We start from the raw sequence: 10628 nt of genomic DNA, 5'->3' as shown, positions 1-10628 counted from the left end.
TAGTTCTGTACATTTAGTCATGCTTAGATCTGTTTAGTTTAGCTTAGCTTATTTAGACAATTAGTTATCATTGTATCTTGAACCTTTCTGTAAGTTTGTTTCTGTAACTTTGTCTGTAATTTTGTTCTGTGTTGTAAAGCACTTTGAGTCGCCTCGTGCTGAAAAGTGCTATATAAATAAATGTACCTACCTACCTACCTTCCTTGGAAAGAAAAGCTTTTCCAAGCAACGTAGAATATTGTCTAATTATGGCTAAAAGACAAATCCCTCAAATAAAAAAACAAAATGGTAAAAATGAGTGCAACAGAATTAATTGTCTTTTTTTCAGTAATGCCTTCCCAGGTGGTGGAAGAAACTCACAAACTCTTAATCTGACTTTCCACTTTCTTATTTTGTGTGCTTCTCAGCACTGTCTAACACATTGCCTTATTTCCTGTCCATTTTTAACCACAAAAATATTCCAAACATCTCCTTCCAGGTGTGCACTAAGCACGGATTATGGTTACTAAGCAACCACTAAGACAAATGTGAGGGATTTGGTCAAAGGCGTAAAAAAAAAAAAAAGACCGCCTATCTTTGTGTTTAATTGCTTAGATCTTTAAATCTCATTCCACGGTTTGGATACGGTTTCTGGATGAATGAGGAAGTTTCACTTTGCATCACTTCGTCCGCTTTTTCCTCTTAGGAAGGAGGAGCAAAACGAAGAAATTCTTAACTTAAAGGAAAAATCATTGTAGAAAATTAATCCGATTTCTGTATTCCCGAGAAGCCTCTGTGATTTTAAACTGTCACGTTGCACTGCTCCGCTAGTTTTAAATTATCATAGAGATAATGCAAGGCTGTGACAGTCTGTTGGCTTAGTTCACTTTAATGAAATGACATTAAAGTGCTTTTATGGTTGGGTGAAGAGCGAATGCAAAGAAAAGAGGCATACGGTGACATCTTCTAACATTCCACCGAGACACTGCTGTGCAACAGGACGGTTACTCCAGCAACGAGCTCACCGTCTGATCAAACACATTACACACATCTCACACACACAGGAAACTATTGTCTCCCCGAAATGCAAATCCAATTTTCAAGACCGGGAGAAGAAGTGAACATGAACAGCAACCTTTGCCAGTCGTGGCACGTTGTGTGTGCGTCAGCTAATCGATTGTTGCTCTGAAACAGAGTCGGCGGCTGTTTGGATGTCGAGGCCTGATGACCGGGACACATGCTGCCTATCTGCTGTTTCTCCCATTTCACCTTGGAATTTAATGGTGTCTCTTCCCTTCTCTCTGCACGGTCTTTTTTTTTTGTTCTTTTTGACTCAGTTTCTTCATGCTGTGAGTACTCACCTCAGCCTCAGGTGCCATAAACCTGACAAAGTCAAGACAGCTTCCATGGTTTCAGGGTGACCTCTATTTTGGTTCAGCCAACAAATTCTCTGTATATTGTCTTGAAAAAAGATGAGTCACCGGCTTTGCCTGCAGCTTATCCTGTTATATTATTTATATAGAAGCTACAACCTAGATTATAATTCTTTTAGACTCACTTAAGCAACAGAACATAACACTGATTCATAGTAGGGCACAGAGCTTTATTTGTTTTATTAAATAAGGTGTAGAATCTTTTTGTTTAATGTCCACCTTAATTATTGCAGAATACAGTTTCATTACTATACTGTGCAGTAAAGTACCCTGCAAATGTATAGGTGTTATTCATTAATCCACTTGATGCAAATTACAGTTGAAAGTTAGGGAAAACTAGAAAAAAAAATTGGTCGTCACTTTGACAACATTTGGCCTTATTTAGAGACACACTTGATTTAATACTAATGATTTTTTTTCACAGGTTAAAGTGTTTTGAAATTTAAATTAGGTCACCATACTTTAAAAAAAAGTCTTTCTTTCTTTGATCTTCAGAAAGGACAAATGGAAAATTGGCATTTTTGTGTTTTTGCATTTATTACAGCTACCATAATAACAGTAAGAAACTGGCTTTACACATACTTTTACCATTTCTCTACAAATTGCTGTTTTGTTTACTTCATATGATCATGTAACAACTTCAGGATGTTTTGTCCTATTGAACTAATATTTTGTAGTCACTGAAATCTCAGCAGTTTGCTTTAGATTTAATACTATGATCGAATTAACCTTCCAAAGAACGACTACATTTCTGTCTACAACAACAGCAGTACTAATGTAAAACAGGCACTAAAGTTGTCTGCAATGATTTTGCTTTTTGTTGTTTTTGCCACTGAATACAACACCACTGTATACAAACTGTTAAACATAATTTCTCTTTAGAGCTTCGCTTCCTGAAAATAAAACTGACAAACAGACAAAAACGGTCCTCCATCTTGCTGCATTGTTTGCCCAGACTGTTAGAGACCTGCACAACCTGGCCCCATGTGATAAAAATAAGCCAGGAACTGGGGAAATGTTTGTTCCTTCTTGGACACAGCCGTCGCAGAAAGCTTTCCATACAGTAGCTCAGTGAGAAGTGATTACAGACATGAGATCGACCATCTGACAGGCAGCCTTTAAATTCACACTCATTTGCTTTTAGAGTGAGTGATGTTCATTGCATATCCTCCCCATCTGCACAGCTGAGAGATGAGACATAATGAGAAGCACAAAGACAAAGTGTTGAGAGGTTTTGCTTGGCTGTTTCATCACTCCAACTTTGAAGGGTATTTCTACCATCCGCTACCTCCAGCTGGTGCCTCCGTCCCCCTGGCACTGCCTCAGCTGCTGGAAGTGGTTTGGGGCCCAGGGTTATGGCCCCTGTCATTGGCATCACATGCAGGCAGCAAATTAGCCAAGTGCACATAAACACACTCATCCAAACACATGTATGCACACACAGCCACAGACAAAGACAAACTGTTTTTATTTCATTCTTGAATTCCCTCAAACGGCTTCTTTGAGGTTCATACATGATTTTTCTTGCGTCTACATTAATACAGACATGATTGTCCTTGTAAGTAAAGATTTTACCTATGTTGTAAAAGACTTGTGTTCCAAGGACAAAATTGTTTAGAAAATTTCTGGTACATTTGCATCTCATTTTCATTTGATACATTTCAGCTACTTCTGATGAGACCATTAAATCCCCAGTCAGTCATTAGTATGATGCTTGGCAATAAGTCAAAAATATTTACTTTGCAAAACTTTTTTTTCTTAGACTTTAAGGTTAAAAAAAGCTGGAAAAATATTCATCAGGCCTATAATATCCTAAACTGGCAGCCATGTATTTGTTGACCACAGATTGTATTTGGGTTCGGTGTTAATAATGGCAGCTCCTGCTCCAGATTAGAAGTTTGCTCAGGTCAGAGACAAACTAATGAAGCATACATCTAATCATCTGCTTGCTTTTTATGCCTTCTCCTATCCAATTGGTGAACATCCAAATTATTAACTGTAAGAAACTTCATGACGTTTGGTTCTTTAAAGTTATTTAAGGCTGTTTATGGCCTTATGTTTATCAGACTTGGTTTATCTTAGAAGTCCTCCTGATCCCTCATGTTTTCTAAAGTTCTTCTGATTGTCCCAAAAGTTGGAACCAAAACCATCTTCATCTTCTTCTCATGGTCCTCACCTGGGGAACATCCTTCCTGTACACTTGAGGACGACTGAGAGTGTTGATGTTTGTAAAAGCAAATTCAAGACTTACCCGTTCAGTCTGGCTTTAACTTATTTTAGTTATTCCAACAATTTAGCAAGCCCTGTATTAATTTAATCTTTTAGTTTTACCGTGCTTCTGGTTTGACTTTGAATTGAATTATTTCTACTTATTTCTCAGTGTAATTTGATTTTATACTCTTATGTAAAAGGAAAAAAAACTTTATTTTATTTTAACTCACATTTACATTTATTTGCTCAGTTTTCATTAATTGTATTTTGATTTTAGAATTCATGTTTTTATGATTTTTTTTTTAAATGTATCTTTTGTTAAACCTACCTCAGGTGTTTCCTCATTAGTGAAACTGTGTTTCCACACTTCCTTCACTCCTGAGTCATTTAAGTTACCATTTACTTTTCTAGTTTGTGTGTGTTTAGTTTGTTTGTTTGCTTGTTTGTTGTTTTTCTTCTATATTTTGTTTTGATCTGGTGTAAAGCACTTTGTGTATTAAAGGTGCTTTATAAATAAAGTTTGACTGATTGATGTGAGATTAGATAAGGCTATTAAAGCATGAACAGCTAGGGTTGTTTTTCTATAAATCTTTTATGAATGCTTTATGTACAATCCTTTAAACCTTTAGAATCTCAGAATACAAGTGCAGTGATTAGTTTGAACATAAATATATCTGCAAGATCAAAGTATTGTACCAAATGTAAGGAGGGAGTAAACAGCACATTAAAGAAGAAATAAAATATGAACAGAAAAGTATTTCAACTGGCTTTTCCATCACATCATGTACACTTTTATTTAAAAAAACATAATGATTCAAGGCAAATAAATATGGATAACAGACCAAAAGACCAAAGCTTCAGTCTGTAGATCACATGGACCCTGTCTTATTTTCCCAGTTCATTAAGATAAACACTTCATTTTAAGTAATGTAGGAGACTCAGGAAAAACTGAGAAAAAGTTCTTCCAGAACAAACAGACATACAATAAAAAAAACAAGATCACTGTTAAGGTTTAATCTCTGCTTCATTTGTCATCTCTTACATTTCAAGTTAAGAAATAAATTTCAAGTCAACCCAGGAGAGGAGATTCAAACTGTCTGTGTGATCATGCGTACGCGTTGTCATGTCTGCTGATGTGAAGACAATGAAACTAAGGAGTTTGACACTGATTGAAGAAGTGTGATCAGAGCTGACTGATCAGTGCATCAAATCACATCTCCCACTCTGTCAGCTCCTTTCAAATATCACTCTTATCTTCAGAAAGTGCCCACTTTCTGGGTGCAGTACGTGGAAATAAAAGAGCAGATTGCGCGCTTCTTTTTGCACTCATTTGCAGAAAGTTCTAATCCTTCCTCAACTGGGTGTAGCTCGCAGCGCAGGAGCTTAAATTGGGGACATTTAAAAAGCCTGCTCCTTTTTTTTCCTATATATTTTTACGTTCAACATTTAATGCAGAGGCACCTTTTTTAATGAAACAGGTCAAAGTGAAGTGCAGAGCCAACATTTTCTTGGATAGAGCAATTACAGCGGCGTGTAATCTACAGTATTTTGATTTTTAAATTAAAGCTTTCGCAGAGTGCCTGGATGTTCCCCTGACAGAAGGACGGGGTTTATGAATCAATTCATTGTACTTTTAATTACAAAGTCACACATTCCCACGAGTCACCTCAGCACGATGACACTTCTTATTCTAACTCTTTTCCAAATGTTGGGCAAAACTGTAGAGGAGCTTTTTATTATAATGTCACATTCTTGTGGGCATTTTTGACAAACTAATTTAAAGAAAAGAAAAAAGGGAGTAAAACAAGCAAACAGACAACCATGTAAATAGATTCATGACATCTCTTCTGCACTTTTTGAGTCAGATATTTTCCACCCTGGGTTTTGCTGATCAAACAGAGTAGCTGCCCTCTATTATTCAACAGACACTGTATTTACCTTTCTTCAACATTTTATCACTTCATTACTCTTCTGTCATACAAAAGTGCACTGGTGGACTTATATAACTTTGTGTCTAACTTTTCCTTTTTCTGTTCACTGTAAACATATGCACATGGTATTAACTTGTGACATTCAGAGGAATAAGTTATCCTTTTATTTAAATAATTTGATTTATTCCAGGGGGAGAGCTGGGGGTTATGTAACTCACCCTGTGGCAAAAAGACTGAAGGTCTCTCAGTTCAGCATCAGTAGCTGCTGCTGTAAACAGCTGAGTCTCCTGCTGCGAAACAAGATGATGTCAGCTGATAACGGGAAATTTTTTTACAAGACTATCACAATCATGTTCGGTACAGTGACATCCAAAACCACACAGGTGTTCTGACGTAAATGTGGTAATGTTCATAAAGTCTCTGTATTTGGCATAGAATAGCCTTCAAAATAAAATGTTTGATGTTATTTCTTGGTCAGCATATTAACCAAAGTGAATTAGAGACATTAACTGTGTTGACTCATTTGACTGACTAATTAATAAAAAAAATAGGCAAGTTTGATTTTCTTATGTTGTTTCCTTCAAGTGAAGATAAATAAGGTGAATTTGATTAAATAATTAGTGTTGTTCAACCTAAACCGGTGCTTACCAAACTTTTCAACTTCCAACCTGCAAATTAACAGTGGCAGAGGTTTGTGTCCCTCCGTTTTGTTGGCTGATAAATATTTCTATTAGCACTTTTAAACAAGTACAAACTGAAAACAGTCAAACTTGATGTTTCATGACCCACAGTGGGGTCCCAACCCTGACTTTGGGAACCACTAACTAACCACTAAGCAAGTATTTGTTTATGACTCTTTGACACAATTAATAATCTTTTAAAGTTTGTTACTGATGTGGAGCAGTTATGAGCAGTCAGTATCTTACCTGCAGGAGACAGTGATCAGAATGAGCTGTTTTTTGATTATGTAAATTCACTACTTATGAGGCCCTGCTGTTAGCTTGAAATTAAATTTTAAATCTCATGAAAATTTCCCCTCGATTCTCCAAAATGAGATACGATGCAGGTAAGATAGTGACTGCTTATTCTGCACAGAATTCTACTTCAAAGATTCTACAGTTTCAGTTATTTCTAAACAATTTTAGATTTAAAAATTAAATGTGTTAAATGAACATGTTAAACATGTTAGATTTGCTAAGATCTGTGAGTCGAACGTCACTAATCTGTAAATTATTTTGAAACTGAACTGTTATCTGGTTCACAGCAGGACAGCTGCTGCTGAGGGGAACATCACTCCTGCTCAGTCGTTTTGTATACGCTGAGTAAAATCATTAGCTAAATGTTTGCAGTGTAAATTTATGGCATCTGTTCTGTATTACATTACTGATGAGCCTCTCACTTACTGCACAGTTTGACACTCATGAATTTATCTCACACTGCCAGGGTTCAAACTGAGCAGCACAATAACACGGAAAATTACAAAAGTTATGTTTCCTATTCTTCTTTTCCAAGCGCAGGTCAAGCAGCACTTCATCAGAAGATTAAATGAGCACCAAAGTTGGGGCTGCTGTGGCGCAGGTTGCCATTAGCTAGACCAACAGCAGTGGGAAATCATCTGCAGTAACTGCAACCTCCCCTGCTCTCTGCAGATGTACAGTAATTAGCCCATCCGCTTATAATAGCTTAACGATTAGTGGCATGTCGCCATTTGTTATTCAGGAGATTTGCTTTGTTGACTCATTTGGGGGAAAACTGATATGAGTTTTTGATGCAATTACTCATCATTAAGGATTTGTTTTTTTGTTGTTTTTGTTGTTGTTACTGGGTAAAAACTTATCCATGGAAAACCGAAGATGAAAATTGGTTTTGTTTGTTCAACCTGTGGGGAAACAAAATGTGTAAATCTGTCGGAGAAACAAGTGAGGTTAGTTTTCATTAGAGCATTTTGACAACTTCCAGGGTTTATGAGTCTAATATTAGCGACTTGGCTGTGGTGAGTTTGATTGTTTTCTATGGATATTTTTAACAAGGATACACAAAACCAAAAAAGTTAAAGATTACGTATTAATAGCAAGATTTAAAAAATACTTTTTGCAGTTATTTAGGGAAAAATGTTAACATTTTCCTTGCTTCATTTTCATTTTCTTTCTTGTTTTGCTATTTTAAAAGATATATATTACATTCAGTAGCCTTATGACACCTTTGCCTTTTATTTTTTTACTTTATTTCTGAAAGTATGCACCATCAATTCACTGTATAACAGTTTGGCAATAAGGAATGCTCATTTTAATCTTATATATTTTTTCCAAAACACAACATCTCTGAAGCAAACAGGAGCACAAGCAGACACAGTCTTGAGGATAAATAATACAAATGAGAAGCCTGATTTATTCTGAGAGCACATCATTTAAACTTACTGAACCATAAATTGACACTCTCTACAGCTAAAATGAGTTTTGGGTTTTGCTGAAAATCCCAGAGTAAAACATTTTATATGCTAGTTATAAACTTGTGGGACTCAAATGTCATTTTCCATCAACCATATGAAATAAGCCTAAACCAAATTTTATTTCTATTTGAGACCCAGTGCCTGTATATGGACTCTTAATTTGGTAAGGGTTATCTCTCTGTGCTGCATCAGTTGGTGGTTAGTTTGGGATTCAAAACTGTGAAAAATAGGTGAATTTTCATTACATTTTCATAAAATCCTGAGTGTTTGTGAACAAGTGACCGGCTGGTCGTGTGACCGTGTTTTGAGCAGCCAGTTTTTTGAACATCATAGCTTATATTTGTGTGCATGGCTTGCTGAGCACATTATTTTGCTGCCCACACTGATCCCACATCGAACCTGCTTTTGAGACACAAACTTTTAACTTTGTTCACATTTCGCACATGTTTTGGATTCATAAACTAAAACTAAATCATTTTGAATCACAGCCAAAAAGCTGCAGTAGTTAAAGGTTTGTGAATTAATTATTTTTCCTTTGCTCCCCGTACAGAACTGCTCTGAGATGAATCTGTGGCAGAGAACAAACTTAAATGACTTTCCCTCAGGACAGCATTTCAACTATCCTCACTCAGGCTTTTCTCTTTCCGCTCATCTCTGTTTGCCTCTTTTGCCAAATGAAGTTTCTGACTTCATCCCTCCCTTTGCCTCTCAAATGGCTGTTTGAGTCACAGGCAAAGCACACCCTCCCAGCAGAATGTTAATAAAGCATGTTGAATAATGTCATAAAATCATTGCTTGTATTTTTATAACCACATTTCAGTGTTGCTGCAGATATTAAAAAGTCGGCCTCGAGGCAAACATATTGCCTGAGCTGCAGAAGAGGGGAATGATTCCTTATACAAATTTACTCTCTTAATGTCACCTGCTGTTTGGACAAATAATCCGTTTCCTGGAGGATGCGTCCTCTGTGGAATTATTTTCCATGGCTTGAGATGTTGACAGAAGATAGAAATGCCACGCATAACAAATATTGATGAAGCAGACATGTGATCAATAAGCTGTGATTAGTGGAAGAAAAAGGCAGGTGGAGCAATAGGAGGCTTGTCCACTGGCTGATGTGACTCCGAGTAAATCCATGCTGAACTATTTTTGCATTTGCACACAAGTAATCCACAAACACCGAGACACACACACGCACACACACACACTGTGCTGGTGAAGGTGAGAGGACAGAGGAGCAAACACTGTTGCCTCAAATGTACAGCTGCAAACAAAGACCATTAATCACCCATAATTTCACACACACATACCACAATCTGATGCATGAGATAAGGATCAGTGTATAAACATGGGTGCAGCCTCTGTTGATCCCCTCTATCCTTCACAAAGGCACTGTGACCTTTCAGAAACATTCCACACAGACAGAAGTAAATGATCAGCCGACATGCGGGATGAAGAAGGATTACACACACAGCGCTGCTAATCAAATGAAAGAGCAGAAAAATTGTATTAGGTGAGAAAATAATTGAGTTAGAGCTATTGAAGGGCGCTAGCAGCTACAGCTGCCTCAGCTCAATACTGCATACAGTATCAGATAATGCTCTGTTCCCTTTTTACAGCAGAGAAACACGAAAAAACAACTCCTCCTGCTAACAAACATAAAACTTCTGTTTCAAGCTGTAAATCTCCTTCAGTGCAGAATTTAAGTTAAAGACCTGGCTTTCCTTGAAAGAATGAATATTGCCCGCTGCCTTTTAGACCAGATTTTTAGACTAAGATCATCTGAGGACAAAAAATGACCAAGCTGTAGCTATTTTGGTCAAACCTTAAAGATAAGGTTGTGCACAATCTTATGCAACATCACGAGATGTGGTGTGAATACCTCTCAGCTACTACCACATCAAGTTTGAGCTCAATATCTGTAAAATTGTCTGAGTTGTAGCTTTTTTTGTGTCAGCTAATGTTGATTACCTAGTTGGCAAACTTCCATCTGTGCATATGTTTGTGCAAAGCCAAAGTCAAGCTCCTACAAGACTAAAATCATTTTCTGTATACAAAGCTTTTTGTCCTGTTGGCAGTCATCACCCCATCACCCCATCCTCCTGTCAACCCGTTCCTCTTCTTCTCTCCCTGTCGTCTTCACTCTCCCGTCCCTTTAATCTCTTTCTTGGTCTCTGCGGTGCTTTCTTCCAGCCGCTCTCTCTGGGATTGTAATGGCTGCTGTCATCCAGGAGGACGTGATGAGGGCCTGGGACAGGGAGGCAAAATTCCCTCAGGGGCAAAGTATGCCAAGATCCAAAATCTTTAATCAAACCAATATGTTCTTGTTTATCATTTCTGACTATTAAATGTCTCAGAATATAAACTACAATAGTATAAATTAATTCTGGGTATCTAATTAATCAATCATTACACAGTTGGACTCTGTTTTTGACCGCAGGTGTGACTGGAGAAGATTTCTTTGTTGTCTGAGATCATCAGCATCATTAAACTGACTTTCTATAACTTATTTGAGTATTTGATTCAGAGTTTTATTTCATAAACAACCGAGAAACCGTTCCACATTGTATGAAGGTGTCAAACCTTTTAAACAAGTTTGTCAACAAATCCAGACTTTAAGTAATT

At 37.1% G+C, this 10628-nt stretch overlaps 1 long non-coding RNA gene across 1 annotated transcript in view; it reads left to right on the top strand.

The window, feature by feature from the left end:
- LOC112450976 overlaps positions 1-10267 on the top strand; it is a 37975-nt gene extending 27708 nt beyond the window's left edge. Inside the window, exon 3 of the long non-coding RNA XR_003039705.2 lies at positions 10197-10267. This is a non-coding gene — a long non-coding RNA (uncharacterized LOC112450976). The remainder of the gene's footprint in view (positions 1-10196) is intronic.
- The last annotated feature ends 361 nt before the right edge of the window (positions 10268-10628 follow it).

The sequence above is a fragment of the Kryptolebias marmoratus genome, linkage group LG16 (genome assembly GCF_001649575.2).
Source record: "Kryptolebias marmoratus isolate JLee-2015 linkage group LG16, ASM164957v2, whole genome shotgun sequence".
NCBI classification, from domain to species: Eukaryota; Metazoa; Chordata; class Actinopteri; order Cyprinodontiformes; family Rivulidae; genus Kryptolebias; species Kryptolebias marmoratus.
The sequence above is the reverse complement of the archived record's forward strand: the minus strand, read 5'-3'. Positions and strand labels throughout refer to the sequence as shown.